The sequence below is a fragment of the Triticum dicoccoides genome, chromosome 3B (genome assembly GCF_002162155.2).
Source record: "Triticum dicoccoides isolate Atlit2015 ecotype Zavitan chromosome 3B, WEW_v2.0, whole genome shotgun sequence".
Taxonomy (NCBI): Eukaryota; Viridiplantae; Streptophyta; class Magnoliopsida; order Poales; family Poaceae; genus Triticum; species Triticum dicoccoides.
In genome coordinates, this window is record NC_041385.1 from 816811995 (window position 1) to 816830962 (window position 18968).

Consider the following 18968-nt stretch of genomic DNA (forward strand, 5'->3'; position numbering starts at 1 on the left):
CAGCCTCCTCCAGTTCGGCCACGACAGGTTCCGCCAAAAACACCTCTTTTTATAATCATAAACCATACTCATATGCATAGACATGTCACTCTACTACAATGCGTAGACTTAAATAACACTTACTGGCCGTCGTTCCCCATTGACGCCTTTCTGTCATAAACGGCACCCACGCCTCGTGTTATGCCCCACTATGCCAGGGGCTTCATAGTATACATGATATGGCAACAAAGTCCGACCACCTTTTCGGTCGCTCGGCACCCCGAACTTATAGTATTATATGCATCAGCTCCGAATCATGTCTTGCGTCATTAGTTGGGTTTGCCCGGCTCCCATGTTTTGGTTCCTTACGTTCTGCTCCATTGGCTAAGGTAGCGCTGGGAGAACTACTGCGATTGTGTCCCGGTTCTTCCGAACGAGCACCTCAGTAGAAAAAGCCGAAAACTGACTGTCATGATACAGCGAGAGCTGGTCAGCTGTTCGAGAGGTTGTAAAATCTTTAAAGATTTATTCTGCATAATGCCATTATAAATGCAAATTGCGACGGATCGGTCTTCCGATCAGGCGTCGATAGATCCCCTAGTATGGTCTTCCGAACACCAGGGGCTGCGACCACCATACTCGAATTCCTATGGCTAAGTGAGAGTGATAAAGCCCTATAGTTTGATTGCCTGGTTCGTGGTGAGGAACACCTCCTTAAAAGGACCCAACAATGGGATAAAGAGTGTTCAGGTATGTCCCGAACACCCCCGTACTTTTTACGTGGGGGCAGAAGCCGACGACTGGCCAACTCTCGGGATTTATATACACTAAACAGCCGCACAGGAAGAACAAACGTTCACATAAACAGGCAATAAATAATAAAAGTGCCATTATCCCACATTACAAAGAATGGCACGACTGCCTTCAGGGAAATATAGTGTCCTTGGTACACTGATCGGCCACAAGGCGGGCTCCTTTCAGGACACCCTCATAGTACAACTCGGGCTTGCGATGCTCCTTACCCTCCGGTGGTCCCTCAGTTATCAGCTTCTCAGCATCAAGCTTCCCCCAGTGCACCTTCGCACGGGAAAACACCATGCGTGCACCCTCTATGCAGACCGATCGCTTAATGACATTGAGCCGAGGGCAAGCACCAACAATCCGCTTCACGAGTCCGAAGTAACTGCTTGGAATTGGCTCCGCGGGCCAAAGCCGAACAACCAAGTCCTTCATGGCTAGTTCGGCCACCTGGTGCAGTTCGACCAGCTGCTTCAGCTGATCGATAAAGGGCACCGGATAATTCGGTGCCAAATACTGCGACCAAAAATGCTTCTCCGTAGACTTCTTCTCCTCAGTCCAGTAGAATTGGGCAACATCTGATATGCTGCGTGGCAGATTTGCAAACGCCCCTGGAGAAACAAGAATTCAGCTTGTCGCTTAGAGTTCCTCCCATTACTATGCAAAAATGGCCTTGAGTACAAAAGGCCTTACCAGCCGCAACCTTCTGGGCCTCCTGAATGTCCTTCAGAGCACCTCGGGCTTCTTCCCGAGCATCCTCTGCGGCTTGGAGAGCTTGGGAGAGTTCGGATTCTTTCCCTGCTAGACTCTGCTCCAAGGCCTCGCTTTTCTTCACGGCCTCCTGAAGCTCTCGCTCAGCTTCAATGACCCTGGCCCCGTGCTTCTCACGAAGAGCCTGTTCGGTGGCGGCCTTATTGTCGGCTTCGGCCACAACCTTCTTCAGTGCCTCAATTTCGGCACTCGCCCCTAGAGTATACAATACAAATATTTTCGTCAGGCACTACTTCTAATTTGTGCTCAACTTAGCACAAGGTTTCGACATACCTTGCTTGTCCTCCAACTGCTTCTTTGCGTGGCCAAGTTCCTCTTCAGCCCATTCCAGACGCTGCTTTAGTCCAGACACCTCCGCACTATGAGTGGCGGTCGTCTCTGCAGGCGCCTGTTTTCAAACAAAGGGATACACGTCATTAACTGAGTCTCCTACAAAATGGAAAATTTTGATCCCCTATCCGGATTTCTCTCGCCGGACAGTGCATCAGGGGCTACTACTCATATTATGAAAATCTCCCAAAGGTTTCTTGAAAACATACCTCAAAGCCCTTTATAAGACTAAGGCAGGATTCATTCAGTCTGCTCTCAGCGAACTGAATCTTTTCAATCACCGCACCCATGAGGGCACGATGTTCATCGACGATAGACGCGCTTCTTAGCGCTGTCGATAGGCCGCCCAGCAGCTCTGCTTGGACAGAGGTCGCTGGCGGAGTAGGCAAGTCTCCCCCCATCAAAGGTGGCTGCTCACCCGATCCTGGAGCTTTAAAGGTCTCCAGCACCGTGTCCGGCTGCGGTCCGAACCTAAGATTGCCCCCGCCATCGACATGCATGGGAACCGCTGCCTCCCGTGTCTCCGGTCGTTGGGATCCCACTCCGGGCTGCTATCAGCAGCCGTGGTGGACGCCTCAGGGAGGGAACCTTTCCCCCTCTTTGGCGATTTGGCTTCCAGGGATGAGGAGGCCGTCCTTTTCTTCCCTTCTCCTGCGGGGGACTCATCTTCTTCCTCCTCCTCTTCATCTTCGGAGGAAGGATGGTCACTGGAATCCTCCGATTTTGCGTCCGAAGCATCACGACGAAGAAGGCCACTCCGGGTCTTCTTGACCTTCTTGGAGGCCTCTTTCTTCGGCGCCTCGTAAGGCGCTAGGACCAGCATCTTCGTCAGAAGAGGTCCGGCCGGTTCCTCCGGTAGTGGGGGCGGACAGTGTATCCGCTCCACCTTTTTCGTCCATTCCTGGGATTATTGTAGAAAGCAGGATAAGTGCGCCTCCCTCGGGATATGCCGGCTAAAGCCCGGATGGACAGAGCACAGCAATGACTTACCGGACTTGCAGAGCGGGATAGTTGATACCCGTGGTCCTCGGCGGAGCCCGCCCACGGTTTGCCGGACTTGAAGAGCACCTTCCAGATGTCCTTGTGGGAGGAGCCATAGAGCTCCCGTAGGGTCTGGTGTTCGGCCGGGTCGTATTCCCACAAATTGCAGGCTCGACGCTGTCAAGGGAGAACCAGGCGAACTAACATCACCTGGACTACATTGACGAGTTTGACGTCCTTATCGACCACACTCTGGACGCGCGTTTGGAGCACTGGCAGCTCGTCGGATCAGGACCAGTTCAGGCCCTTCTCGGGCCATGACGTGAGCCGCGGTGGGGCTCTGGATCTGAATTCGGGAGCAGCGGCCCACTTTTTACCACGTGGTTCGGTGATATAGAACCACTGCTGCTGCCACTCCTTGAGAGAATCATTGAAGGTGCCCGTCGGCCATACTGTTGGGGAACGTAGTAATTTCAAAATTTTCCTACGCACACACAAGATCATGGTGATGCATAGCAACGAGAGGAGGAGTGTATCTTCATACCCTTGAAGATCGCTAAGCGGAAGCGTTTATCAACGCGGTTGATGTAGTCGTACGTCTTCACGATCCGACCGATCCAAGTACCGAACGCACGGCACCTCCGAGTTCTGCACACGTTCAGCTCGATGACATCCTCGCCTTCTCGATCCAGCAAGACGGGTGAAGTAGTAGATGAGTTCCGGCAGCACGACGGCGTGGTGACGGTGTTGGTGAAGAACAATCTCCGCAGGGCTTCGCCTAAGCACTACGGAAACTATGACGAAGGATAAACTAGAGGGGACGGGGTTGCCGGCACACCCTTGGTGTTTCTTGATGTGTCTTTGGTGCTAGCCCTGCCCCTCTATTTATATGTTGAGCCTTGGGGTCGAAACTTGGAGTAAAAGCCTCCACAAAGTCAGTTTCACCCGAAAGGCAAGAGTCCTTCTCGGACTCCAGAGCCAGACGCCAGGGTTCCCGGCGTCTGGACCCAGACGCCAGGGACTCTGACATCTGGCCCCTGGACTCCGCAAAACTTCCTTTTGCGCTTTCTAAAAACCTTGTGGGCTTTCCCCTTTGGCCCAAATAACGTGTTCTCGTACCCAAACATTTCGGGAAACATCCGGAACCCCTTCCGGTGAATTTGAACTCTTTCGGAGATCAAACACTATTATCCCATATATCAAACTTTATCTCCGGACCGTTCCGAGTTCCTCGTCATGTCCATGATCTCATTCGCGACTCCGAACAACATTCGGTTACCAACATACATAACTCATATAATACTATATCGTCAACGAAACATTAAGCGTGCGGACCCTATGGGTTCGAGAACTATGTAGACATGACCTAGAACTTGTTTCCGGTCAATAACCAACAGCGGGACCTGGATGCCCATATTGGCTCCCACATATTCTACGAAGATCTTTATCGGTCAAACCGCATAACAACATACGTTGTTCCCTTTGTCATCGGTATGTTACTTGCCCGAGATTTGATCGTCGGTATCCAATACCTAGTTCAATCTCGTTACCGGCAAGTCTCTTTACTCGTTACGTAATGCATCATTCCGTAACTAACTCATTAGCTACATTGCTTGCAAGGCTTATAGTGATGTGCATTACCGAGAGGGCCCAGAGATACCTCTCCGACAATCGGAGTGACAAAACCTAATCTCCAAATACGCCAACCCAACATGTACCTTTGGAGACACCTGTAGTACTCCTTTATAATCGCCCAGTTACGTTGTGATGTTTGGTAGCACCCAAAGTGTTCCTCCGGTAAACGGGAGTTGCATAATCTCATAGTTACAGGAACATGTATAAGTCATGAAGAAAGCAATAGCAATATACTAAACGATCAAGTGCTAGGCTAACGGAATGGGTCAAGTCAATCACATCATTCTCCTAATGATGTGATCCCGTTAATCAAATGACAACTCTTTTGTCCATGGCTAGGAAACATAACCATCTTCGATTAACGAGCTAGTCAAGTAGAGGCATACTAGTGACACTCTGTTTGTCTATGTATTCACACATGTATTATGTTTCCGGTTAATACAATTCTAGCATGAATAATAAACATTTATCATGATATAAGGAAATAAATAATAACTTTATTATTGCCTCTAGGGCATATTTCCTTCACATACGACCTTGGGTATCTTGCTCACCATGGCGCCGCCGCATTCAGCGTGCTCGCCATTCACCACTTTGGGCTTCACGTTGAAGATTTTCAGCCATAAGCCGAAGTGGGGCAAAATACGGAGAAAAGCCTCACATACGACGATGAACGTCGAAATATTAAGGAAAGAATTGGGGGACAGATCATGAAAATCAATCCCATAATAATACATGATGTCGCGAACAAATGGGTGAAGGGGAAACCCAAGCCCGCGGACGAAATGAGGAAGAAACACGACCCTCTCGTGGGGCTCCGGAGTGAGGACGATCTGTCCCGCCGGTGGAAGACGGTGGCCGATTTTCTTGGCCAAGTACCCGGCCTCTCGGAGCTTTTTGATATCCCTCTCCCGGACGGTAGAGGCCATCCATTTGCCTCCTGCTCCAGATCCGGACATCTTCGGAGGACCTCTCTTCGATGGAGAAGGAGAGTGCTTGGGCGCTATGGCTCGAGCAGAGGGGAATGGACTAGCAGAAGGAAAAGGCGTGGGTAAAAAGGAAGAGACCTTATCTCTTTATATAGGCGGTAAAAGCTTTTGCACCTCCCCACTTGCCTAGTGGAACCCGCTCGTTCCCCACTCACCACAATTAGCAGTGCATTTGGGCTACCCATACCCGTAGTGATGAGAATCCCGTAATAAGGGTACACGATCTCTGCTTCGGCAAGACGTGCAGAGGAAACCGCCTCGGAATATGCGCTGTGGCTGGTTGTGGGAAAACGGTTCGAATAATGACTCGACCGTAGTATCATGTCACGTCATCTAAAATTGCCAGCAGATCAGATTTGTGAAATATCATTCTCTCTACGGTGGTATGTGAAGATCATCTTGCAGATCCGGACACGGTTTAAGTGTTCGACAATTACTTTGGAGTATTCGGAGATAGAACCCGCCTTGCAATGCCGAAGACAAACTGCACGCCGGACTCATCTTCATTGAAGCCTGGTTCAGGGGCTACTGAAGGAGTCGTGGATTAGGGGGTATCCGGACAGCCGGACTATATACTTTGGCCGGACTGTTGGACCGTGAAGATACAAGACTCAAGACTTCGTCCCGTGTCCGGATGGTACTGTCCTTTGCGTGGAAGACAAGCTTGGCGATCCGGATATTATATTTCCTTCTTTATAACCGACTCCATGTAAACCCTAGCCCTCTCCGGTGTCTATCTAAACCGGAGGGTTTAGTCCTTAGAGGAACAATCATAATCATCATAGGCTAGCTCCTAGGGTTTAGCCTCTACGATCTCGTGGTAGATCAACTCTTGTAACACTCATATCATCAATATCAATCAAGCAGGAAGTAGGGTTTTACCTCCATCGAGAGGGCCCGAACCTGGGTAAAACATTGTGTCCCTTGCCTCCTGTTACCATCAGCCTTACACGCACAGATCGGGACCCCCTACCCAAGATCCGCCGGTTTTGACACCGACAACCGCGTCCTAACTTCGTCGAATCCCTTACCAATAGGTTGCGGGCATAGCAAAGAAAAACTAAAGTACATGACTTGGTAGAAAAATTGTTTTGCCTTCAGTGGTAAATTTGTTGTCAGCCAAAAATTGGAAGAAAGAAAATGACATAAAGCTTTGTAAATTATATTGGATACTTTACTTTCTAGAAGAAAACATTGGATATGTTCATTTTGTGTTCTGACGGTGACATTTCACTCTAGATCGATCTTTACTATTGGGGTTGCTGGCCATCTGTCACCTAAGACAAATAATGAAAGAAACAATAAGTAAGGAAATAGAAAATTTAACCATGATATTTCTTATATAAGAGTCACATCATAAAAATAAGGTAATAAATAGTATGAAATTAATGTATGAGGATAAAGAAGGAAATAAGAAAGAAAATGAATACTAGTATTTATTATATAATAGGCACCTGATACAAATAAGGAAGGCATTAATATGTAATTAATGAATCATGATAAATATGGAAGAAAAGGGTAATTATTGTTCTCCTTCCAATAAAATTCACCATCAACTCGTGTGGATGAGCTCTAAAGGTCCGACAGCGCGGTCCCTCCTAGTATCGTCTTGGCTTCTCGCGACAGACAACACTGCATAATCGAGGTTATCGCCTAGAGGTGGGAGTGACTATAACTACTAAAATAACTAGATGAACCATTGTGCCATTGGTGTAGAGACCAACTACATCCCGGAAGTTAAGTAAACTATTTGAGACATAAAATAGAAGTTAAGTGAACTATTTGAAAAGTCCAACTACAACAATGGCCGTAAAGAGATACTGTAGCCAAGAAAAGAAGCAACTAATACAACAACAAAAATTAGGTCAATTATTTGATGGATGTTTATCATCAATGGACTGTAGTGATTTTGTTTGAACTGCATTTGTATCTACCTTGTATATTTACTAAAGACAAACAACGAGAATTGTTGCACCTATCCTACATTAGCCCGCCACGGCAACCCTACAAACGGGTCAATACAAATGCCGACCAAACCTCCCTACGGTACCTGACCTGAACTTTTGGATTTGAGGACTCGTACTAGCAACAACTAGGGAGACTCAAGACCATCCGGGCATACTACAGACCCCAAATACGGGGTAGCCTTCCGAAAGCATGACATCCGGCCAAGGGAACACGATGGCAGGAAGCCATGGTAAAACCCGATAGCCACCTGACATGATGAAAACTTCTCGTCAAGATGTCACCCACGCACAAGCCACGACGTTCACGACATGTGCCAAAGTATGGAATTTTCATGGAGAGGGATAATTAAATTAGGCCGACATCACTCTGTTTGTCACACAATATAATGTTAGCTAATGCAAAACATATGTCGTGCCCTGACACTCAATAGGCTACTATTCTTTTTGGTTTAGAACTAGGAAAACTATGTGAAGAGTGCAATAGATAAAACATGTTCCTCTCAATCAGCGTTCGTTAGATTCTATTTCATATAGTTTGCCTGCCTTCTTTGTTGATTATTCATAGACCTGTATGTAACCGGACACCCTCCAATGGTATGGCGCGGTATATCATTTTAGTTCGGCATACTATCGTATAGGTTAACGATGTTTTCATAGCAGACCTGACCATACCATTACTCCGCTTCGCGGTTGTAGTTGGTCTTTATGCCAATGGGCATAAGGGTGTAGGGATCAAAACGGAGCGGAAACAGACGGAACTGAGTGCTACCACAGTTGTTTTCACATATTTTTGCAGAAGCGAAAATGAATACAGGAAATGAATACGGTAATAGACACTACCGGAAACGGACACAGAGCGAATACAAAGCGGATACGGAAACAGAAGTGGATGTTGACCAGAACTTAAAAAAAAACCTGAATCATTGAGAAATACACACAAAACACAAAATAATATCATTATGTTAGTAACTTAGTGTAGTATTGTAGTAATACTAGACAATTGCGTACAGTGTCAAGCAGTACATGTGTGGTAGTAGAAGTTGGGCTCAAATGATCCATTCTACTCATTGTATAATTGTGTGTTGTTTGGTTTTTGGACCACAAAGCAGCCATAGGTATATAGTAAAAATGGAAATTCCATATTCACGGAAATGGAAAGTTCCGTTTCCATGCCTGTTCCACCAGAAAACACCTTTCCGTTTTTGTTTCCGTTTCCGCACAAAAAAATCCACTTCCACTTCCGTTTTGCAAATTTCGGTTTCCATTTTCATATTTCCTCTGCATTTCCATTTTTCCTCCGAAAAAATAGAAAGTTTCCACTCCATTTTCATCACTATAAGGGTGCATTTATTTAAATGTGGATGTACACTAGCAGATGATAAACACGCACTAGTTTCTAGAATGCAGAATAATAAGGTTTTCAGTTGACGTAACACCATCATCATGCCTTGCGATCTTGTGTGTGAGGCTGGTAATTCGACACATGTTGTCTTGTCACTCCCTCTATACCAAAATAAATGATTATATCCATCAACCGTAAGCAGCTAAGCCTTCCGTGGGGGTACCGACATGGCAAACCTTTGGTTATAATGTAGTTTGGCTGGCAATTGTAGGAATGGATGGAGAAATGATAGGCTAATTTAGGCTAAGTCAAGGCTTGCTTGATTTGGTGCTCATCGGGGCATTCTCTCAAGTGGAACAAAACACCGATGAATAAACCTTGCATGGTTGAGTGCTTTGAAGCGCGTCAACCATGCACGGATGCATCCATAAGCAGGACTCACAGTGCAATTAATCCAACCGAGCTTGCAAGCGTTCCACGAGAACTGGAAAAGGAACATGGATCGAATTGAGTTGCAGGACAAACGAATGTGAACCAAAACTAAACACAGTGTCACACCAAGTCATGGAGCAGCATGAGCCGGTGGTCCTGGACCCAGTTTTGGATCAGGTCATGGATAGACTTGATCATCCCCTCCCGAGGCCAACCTCGGATAACACCTTGGAATCGCCCCCACGGCCATGATGTCAGGAAAAAACTTGAGACTGAAGTTGGATTTAACCTTGGGGTCGCTTCCCTTGGCCCTGACTTTGGATCCTACGTAGGAGGTTGGCATATAATTTGTTCTGAGGTGGACGTTAGATTCGGTCTTGAGCCCACTCTCCCTATTTCCGGTGTCACACTAGGATCGGGCGGAACATGAAAAGCTCATTGTAGACTAACTATTGGATCGGTTCCGGAAGCTTGCGGCATTGGAAAACCCGATCTTGGTGTAGGATTTGATCTGGGAATCCCCAGGAAAAGATGACTTTTTAACCCACCCACCGTCCATCTTGTTGCCAACGTCGAAGACCTAACCGACCTCCTGGAAGGCACCATGGACGGGACCAAGGACATGGATGATGAGGTCGGCGAGTCTGCGGACAACCCGCCAATAGCCACCGTTCCCTTAGAAAATTGCACATCGACCTCGGCCTCTGGCGTCGACATGGTCGACACTCCACGTGCAACCGACGAGGGTGGAACCAACAACGGCGACAATACCGGATGATGGCGCCAATCGAAATGACATCACCATGAATAGTGGCGGCAACAACCCTGACAGTCCTCCGTGCGGAGAGGTAGATGACCCTCAAACCAACCTCGGTCCAAAGACGAGGATATATTAAATGTGTCGCTTAATTAGTAGCCCGCGCCACGACGTGTTAAGGTGAAGGCTAGTCACGGAGGTGCTCATATGTATAGGGTGTGAGTGCATGCATTTATAGCAGTGAGTGTATGTGTATATGTATGAGTGTATGTGTCTGCACTGCATTAACCCCCCCCCCCTTCTCTATGTCACGAATTTCCTCCTCATGCATAAGTGAACTAGAAAGCACTTCCACGCACAATTAAAATATAAGGAGGCAATGGATCCCCTTGCCTCGAACCCCTAGTAGGTTGGAAGTTATCAATCTTCTGAGAATTGTACATGATAGTATATTGTACCGATGAGATACAAGTCATCATAATAAAACCCAATTCTCTTGGAATCCCAACCTTAACATAATATTCCTCAAGAAACCCACTCAAATCTGTCGTATGCCTTGCGCATATCCAGTTGGAATATACGCTTCGATGAGGTGATCAAAGCATATGGTTTTATACAGACTTTCGGAGAAGCCTGTATATACAAGAAAGTGAGTGGGAGCTCTATAGCATTTCTACTATTATATGTGTATGACATATTATTGATTGGAAATGATGTGGAATTTCCGGATAGCCTAAAAGGATATATGAATAAAAAATTCAGTGAAAGACCTCGGTGAAGCTGCTTATATTTTGCGCATCAAGATCTATAGAGATAGATCAAGACGCTTAATAGGAAATTCACAAAGCACATACCTTGATAAAATTTTGAAGAAGTTCAAAATGGATCAGTCAAAGAAAGGGTTCTTGCCTGTGTTAAAAGGTGTGAAATTGAGTTAGACTCAATGCCCAACCACTGCAGAAGATTGAGAGAAAATGGAAGTCATTCCCTATGCCTGAGCCATAGGTTCTATCATGTATGCTATGTTGTGTACCAGACCTGATGTGTGCATTGCCATAAGTCTGGCAGGGAGGTATCAAAGTAATCCAGGAGTGGATCACCGGACAGCGCTCAAGAATATCCTAAAGTACCTGAAAAGGATCAAGGATATGTTTCTCGTTTATGGAGGTGACAAAGAGCTTGTCGTAAATGGTTACATCGATGCTAGTTTTGACACTAATCCGGATGGCTCTAAGTCACAAACCAGATACGTGTTTATTTTGAATGGTGGAGCTTTAAGTTGGTGCAGTTCCAAGCAAAACGTCGTGGCGGGATCTACGTGTGAAGCGGAGTACATAGCCGCTTCTGAAGCAGCAAGGCTCTTTTCAATTGGACAGTGCCTACTCTGATTCTTGGAGGTGGAGACATGGTAAGAAGTCTGAGTATACTGCAAAAAAGTATTATGATTTTGCTTATCAACATGTGGTAACAAACCCAATTCTAGGATGGATCTGGAAGAGCTGCTGCACCATGTCGATCAAAATGTTTGCTTGGCTTGTTATAATGGACAGAGTAAACACTAAGGACATGATCCAGAGGAGGCATTGGAGGATTAATGATGGGCCTGAATGTGTACTCTGTCCAACTGGCACTCTTCAGGACATAAATCATCTTTTCTTCTAGTGCAATTTCAGTGTTCGTGTGTGGAACTATCTGCAAATTGTTTGGAAAGATAGTGATGACATGGTGGATAATGCTTTTAATGCTAGAAATGATTTTAGTAAACGTTTCTTTGTGGAAGTGGTCTTTACTGCTTGGTGGAATATTTGGAAGGAGAGGAATGACAGGGCCTTCAGGAGCATCAGACCTTCTTTCAGAGCTTGGAGAAATGGTTTAATTGGTGGTCTTACACTCCACTCTCATAGCATCAAAAGAAAATACAGGGATGCCCTATTAAAGTGGATTAATTTCCTGCCTCCTTGAGGGGGACTTATTTTTGTATGATTTACTGTAATTATTAGGTATAGTTTCCTGCCCCCACCCCCACCTCTCTTAGTTCTTTCGTATAGTCTTCTATAGGTTTCTGTAGTTTTTTTTTCTTTTCCTCATCTTGAGGAAACCTTGTACTGTTCTGTTTCCTTTTTATCAATAAAATGTTGTGGGGTGCAAGCCCTGCAGTCTTCAAGGTCAAAAAAACGAAGGAGTCTGCATGAAGGAGTTCATATCCGATCTAGGTTTAATACCTAGTGCATCGGGTCCTATGAAAATCTTCTGGTATTCACAAAAGAACCAAACACATCAAGAGACGCTTCAACTCCATCCGTGATCAAGTCAAGGAGGGAGACATAGAGATTTGCAAAATACACACGGATCTGAATATAGCAGACCCATTGACTAAACCTCTTCCACGAGCAAAACATGATCAACACCAAGACTCCATGGGTGTTAGAATCATTACAATGTAATCTAGATTATTGACTCTAGTGCAAGTGGGAGACTAAAGGAAATATTCCCTAGAGGCAATAATAAAGTTGTTATTTTATATTTCCTTATTTCATGATAAATGTTTACTATTCATGCTAGAATTGTGTTAACCGGATACTTGATACATGTGTGGATACATAGACAAAATACCTTGTCCCTTGTAAGCCTCTACTAGACTAGCTCGTTGATCAAAGATGGTTAAGTTTCCTAATTGTAGACATGTGTTTTCATTTGATAAACGGGATCACATCATTAGGAGAATGATGTGATGGACAAGACACATTCGTTAGCTTAGCGTTGTGATCGTTCAGTTTTATTGCTATTGATTTCTTCATGCCAAATACATATTCCTTCGACTCTGAGATTATGCAACTCCTGGATACCGGAGGAATGCCTTATGTGCTATCAAACTTCACAACGTAACTGGGTGATTATAAAGATCCTCTATAGGTATCTCCGAAGGTGTTTGTTGGGTTGGCATACATTATCTCTGGGCCCTCTCGGTAATACACATCATAAGAAGCCTTGCAAGCAAAGTGACTAATGATTTAGTTGCAAGATGATGTATTATGAAACGAGTAAAGAGTCTTGTCGGTAACGAGATTGAACTAGGTATGAAGATACCGACAATCAAATCTCGGGCAAGTAACAACCAACGATAAAAGAAATAATGTATGTTGTCATAACAGTTCGACCGATAAAGATCTTCGTAGAATATGTTGGAGCCAATATGAGCATCCATATTCCTCTATCGGTTATTGACCGGAGAGGTGTCTCGGTCATGTCTACACAGTTCTCGAACATGTAGGGTCCACACGCTTAACATTTGATGACGATATAGTATTATACAAGTTATGTGATTTGGTGATCGAATGTTGTTCAGAGTCTCGGATGAGATCGCGGACATGACGAGGAGTCTCGAAATGGTCGAGAGGTAAAGATTGATATATAGGACAATGGTATCAGACACCGGAAGTGATTCGGGAAGCACCGGGTACTTATCAGGTCACTGGAAGGGGTTCCGGGCACCCCCAGCAAAAGATATGGGCCTTATGGGCCAAGAGGGGAAATGCACCAGCCACAAAGGGTAAGGAGGAAAGGAAAAAGGAAATAGGATTCCCCCTTCCCACTCTTCCCTTCCAACTTTGAATAGGAATAGGCGAGGGGGTTGGCTGAATTGGGAGAGGACCCCAATTAGGATTCGTCCTACTTAGGGCACCCCAAAGGCTGCCTCTCCTCCTCTCCAACCTATATTTATTTGGGTAGGGGGAGCCTACAACATACAACTACAACTGTTAGCCGTGTGTGGTGCCCCCCTCCAAAGTTTACACCCCCGGTCATATTGTCCCATTGCTTAGGCGAAGCCCTATGCGGATCACTTCACCACCACCATCACCATTCCGTCGTGTTTACGGAACTCATCTACTTCCTCGACACCTTGCTGGATCAAGACGGCGAGGAATGTCATCAAGCTGAACGTGTGCAGAACTCGGAGGTGCCGTACGTTCGGTACTAGATCGGTCAGAGCTAGAAGAAGTTCGACTACATCAACCACGTTGTCTAAACGCTTCCGCTTTCGGTCTACGAGGGTACGTGGACACACTCTCCCACTCATATTTCTATGCATCTCCTAGATAGATCTTGCGTGAGCATAGGAATTTTTATTGAAATTGCATGCTACGTTTCTCAACACGATGACGATGTCCGTGGCTGCCTTGCTTCTCTGTTGAGATATCGTTTTATCGGTCCCTCCCCCTTCAAACTCCTACTACCCTATAGCACCAAACTCGGCACTAGCTCCATACCTTGGGAGCGGTGCCCCACCTCGTGAGGTGTGTCGAGGCGCTCTAAGAAGACATGTGCTCATCATCTAGATCAAGAGAGCCCCTTTAGTTCTTGTGCATATCTTAGTTTGGCCATTTCTGGTTCTATGGTATAGTTGGAACCTCGAGCAGGATTGATGTGTGTGTGGGCTACCAATTGCATGTTGTTCGGTTGTTGCTTTACAACCAATGAAGCAAGGTGAAAGCCTTTTTCGACGAGTCACAATATAGGACAACATCCACGATAGGAGGGGTCATGATGTAAACCCACATTTAAGACTTCTTTTACACTGGAGTAACATGGGCATTCTTAAATGAAGAACAACATGACGAAGAATCAGAATTAAATTCTGACGAATATAATCAAGTTGCGAGAGCAAAATAAGACATTATCCCGTAACACATAACATACAACAAAAACTCCGGTTTCACTTTCCCTGTCCATATTTAACTTCATTTACCTACTCACTGAAAATATATCCTGCTAAAAGATAGTTCTATTTAAGAACGGCATTAACCACCAAAGTAAGTTTATCTTATTATGAAGAGCTAAGACAGAACACATTGGAAGATTAGCCATGCATGCAAGCCAAATCCAATCACCGAGCTCAACCACTGGAAAATTTTGCGTTTTAATCACTCTCCGAGCCTCCGTCTGAACCAGCAAAATCAAATGCAAGTACTACTAGGGCTCCTCCTCCACCTCCTCCTCCTCCTCCAAAAAAGAAAGTTAGGGTTTGTGCCTCTCGCCGGCGCCAGCGCAGGTCCGCCTCGTCTTCGGTGGCCCTAGGGCCATGGAGGCGCGGTGGATCCTGGCAAGGGCCGGCGGGAGGGCTTCGTTTTTAGTCGTTTTTTTCAATCTTGTTAGGGTTTGTGTCCTACTCAGGAAGGCGAGACGGCGGCGGCTCCCTGAAGATGGAATAAAGGTCTCCCCGCCTAGCCCCCGTTCCAGCGGTGTGTCTAGCATCGTTGGTGGGCGTGTGGAGGTGTGTCTGCGACAGATCTATCTTTGGTGGATTTGCTCGGATCTCATCGTTGTTCGTCTACGTTCGTGTGTCTTCGGTTTAGATCCTTCCGATCTACGTTATTTTTCATCGGCGGCAGTTGCTGTTCTGGGGTGCTGGTCCTATGGGGCCTTAGCATGACGACTTCCCGACTGTCTACTACAACAAGTTGTTCCCGGCTACGGCGATGGAGGGGCAATGACGGCGGCGCGCCTTCGGCTCGCTTCGGTGCTTGTAGTCGTCGCTAGGTGGTCTACGAATCTGGATGTAATTTTTATTTCTGGTATTCGTTGTACTGCCATGATTGAAGATGAATAGATTGAAAGTTTTTCCGGAAAAAAAATGCAAGTACTACTACCACCGCCATATGCTTGGCTGCTAGGGTGAACAACGGTTGGCTTGAAGCCTTCGCAGCCGTAGCAATGCCCTAGAAAACAAACACACAAAAAAAGAGTGAGACAAATATACTAAACATAATAGGTTCCAGCTAACGCAAACCTTACGATTATATGCTATTGTGGAGATATAGATAGCATGCATATAACTAACTGGAAGCCTAACAAAGTAGGTTTGAGCATCTCAAAAATGCCATTTTTGCTTGACTGCTTCTTCATGTATATTTACATCCATTAAGCAGAAGGACATATGATCTAGAGGAATAACTGACAGTTTCAACAAATGTTCGTATTATTTGCAGGATTGTTCAATTACCAAAGGTGACACTATGTAGCAGGAAGGGCATGCGATAGTTTCTACGAGTTTATGGCATGGACAGCATATATCCATGATTTGGTCTGCAAGAAGTACTCTTTTGGAATTGCACATAAGTAAGGCAGGACAAAGAAAAAGAAGGAATTACATATACACATCGAAATTAGAAAACATCAATCTCTGGCAAGTACGTACCGTTATCATGTTCTCCAACGATACAGCACAGGACCACATTCTTTTTTTTAGAACGAAGGCTCAAGGAGAGCCCGGCTTTGAATTAACAAAGCCATCAACCGGCCAGGACTACATGATCACCAACTTACAAGGAAAGCAAGAAGAGAAACAAGCGGCTGATACAGGGAGCAAAGCGAAACAGACTCAAAGGCAGTAGCGATAGCGAGAACACGCCATGCTGTCGCCAACACCCTGCAGGACGGCCTACACCAACCGGACAGGCTACGGACTTGAGAGGATGCACCACCGTGCAAGCTTCGTGATCGTAGCCAAACTCGAAGACAGCACTGACACTCCTCTGAAACTGCCACTGCAAAGGGCCCCTGCCCTCTCATCCTGGCTCGAAGGATGCCGCACCGGCAGGCGGCAGCTCGGTTCACCCTTGAACCCAGGGGAAGACGTCCAACCTGCGCATGAAGAAAGAACTAGGAGCAGACCTGCTAGCACATATCACACTCTTCCGAGCACCGTCGTCATCCGCGGTTAAGCCACACCGAAGGGCAAAAGCTGCCGGCCACAGACGCAGCAACAAGGGCAACAACGATGAGCCACCGAAGAAGAGGCATTGAAGCGCCGAGCCAAGCTGCCACCCGCCCATCACGCCCACAACCCGACTCTCTCGCTGCCCCTGCGATCCCCGGACTGCGCCTCCAAGAAGGAACACGACACGGATGTGTCGTCGCCGCCCGAATCAGGGGACCTAGGCTTTCACCTAGCAGGGAGCAGAAGGAGGGGGAGAAGGATCCTCACCACAGCCTCCAGGGAGGGGTACAGCGCCCAGGGCGTCGCCTGCGATGTGGCTGCGCCGGCCAGGGGTTTCCCCCGGAACCAACCCCACTCGATGAGATCCGCGCCGCCGACGCCCGGGAGGACCCGGATCCGGCGATGGAAGGAGCAGATCGGGGGCGGAGAGGGTGAGATGCATCTGGCGACAGCCGCCGCCCAGGGGAGGCCGCACACCAGCGCCCGTGGACCGGCGCCTCCTCGTCCCCCGCGAGACCGAGGGCGGCGCCTCACCAGCTCCGGCCGGAGTGGCCCGCCGCCCGGGCCACCCGACGCTCTCCGCCCGGGGACGCCGGCCCGGATGCCGAGCCCTCCACGCGAGGTGGAGCCGCCAGATCCCCCGCCGCCACCTTCATCGGTGTCGAGCGCACGCCGGCGCACACCTCTGGCGGCGGCGGAGGGTAAGGGGAGGGGGGAAGGAGGGGTGCGGCGGCGGCGATTTAGGGTTTCCCCCAAGTCGCCTCGGTGGAGAAGACGCGGGGGCGGGGGGTATCGGTACCAATTCTCCTGAACAGGTTTAGCCAGGACCACATCCTTCTCGCCATGGAAAGCGGAGTTGACCTCAGAGAAGAAGAGCTTGGTGCTGTCGGCGTCAGCAGAATGGTGACGATCCTCTGCTTGCTTAGCCGTGAAGTTGTAATGGATGCAGCCCCCTCCAAACTCCCAAAACTCACGGATCACTGGAACCTCCACCAGCTCAAACTGAAAAAAAAAAGGTACAGTTATAATAGAGCATTGGGGTAACACACAATACACCCACCCACCCACACGCACCCACACTCTCTTACGAGAGAGGGAGAGAGGAGAGACCTTGGTGTTGTTTGCTCTGTTGTACTTACGCAGGCAGGGCTACCTTTTGCATGGTGCCGTCCAGTCTTTTGCCTAAACGTGACTCTCTTCTCACGGAGTGCATTCCTTACCTCCAGCGCTTTATTTCCTCTGCCTCGGTAAACACTCCTCTTCCTCACCAAAATCAGCGCCGTACTCCCCATAATCGGGTTGAGAGAAAGTGAACCGAAACCTAAATCCATGTTCCTCCATGTTGTCACCTTCTGGGGTGCTCCTCTCCTTGGATAGCGCGTGTGTGCCCAGCGGTGGCTTACTTGTATGCGTGCGTATGGACACGAAAGGCATCGAGAATTATGTGAATTACTTTCCCTCCAGCAGTCTCTCTCTCGTTCTCACCTACCTCCTGTTCTTCCTCCTCACCCCGATCCCCTTCTTCCTCCAGATCCCAATCCTATCAGGACGTGACACAGTTCTTCTCCTCCACGTCATGGCGGACAAGCGCAGGCAAGGTTTTGGTTACCGGTCGAAATTTCGAGATTTCCTATGGTTACCGTGTATTTCCATGTCCCTCGGTAAATCCCCATACGGAGCAAAAAATACCATTTTCTTGAAATTTTTGAATTTGAACGCTCAATTTATAGTGAAGTACGTAAGATCTAATTAATGCCATGAGAGTTGGTTCTGACGTGTTGGTAGCAACATAGTTCCTGTTTTCAGAGGCCTCTGGTTCGAATGTTCATTCATTCACTTATTTGAATTCAAAATTCAAATATAAAATTCATTTGAAATATTCTCGTTATTTCTCGGTAACCGTGGTAACCACGTTTACCGGTCCCCCTTGGTAAAATTGCATCATTTGGTAACAAAAACCTTGAGCGTAGGAGCTCGCGGAGAGTGCCAGACCACCGATGACTCGCCATTGGCAATGTTGTGGTTGGAACACCATGATGTGTCGGCGCAATAGCTTGCGGAGAGTGATTCCTCGGTGTGGCGGTTGGCCCGCTGAAGCACGGGCTCGACGCGAGCCATTGGCTTCGAACAGGAGGTCGAAGGGCCGGTCGGAGGCACCACCGCCACCGCCGCCAGCGTCCCTGCAGGAGGCAGAGCGCCAGAGAAGGAGATGGAGGCATCGGAGAAGTTCAGCTCTGCCACTCATCATCTCCCGAAATCGCATGGATGC

At 47.3% G+C, this 18968-nt stretch overlaps 1 pseudogene; it reads right to left on the reverse strand.

Annotated features, from left to right (window-relative positions):
- Positions 1-14899: 14899 nt before the first annotated feature.
- On the reverse strand, positions 14900-18133 carry LOC119280150 (annotated as a pseudogene).
- Positions 18134-18968: the final 835 nt, after the last annotated feature.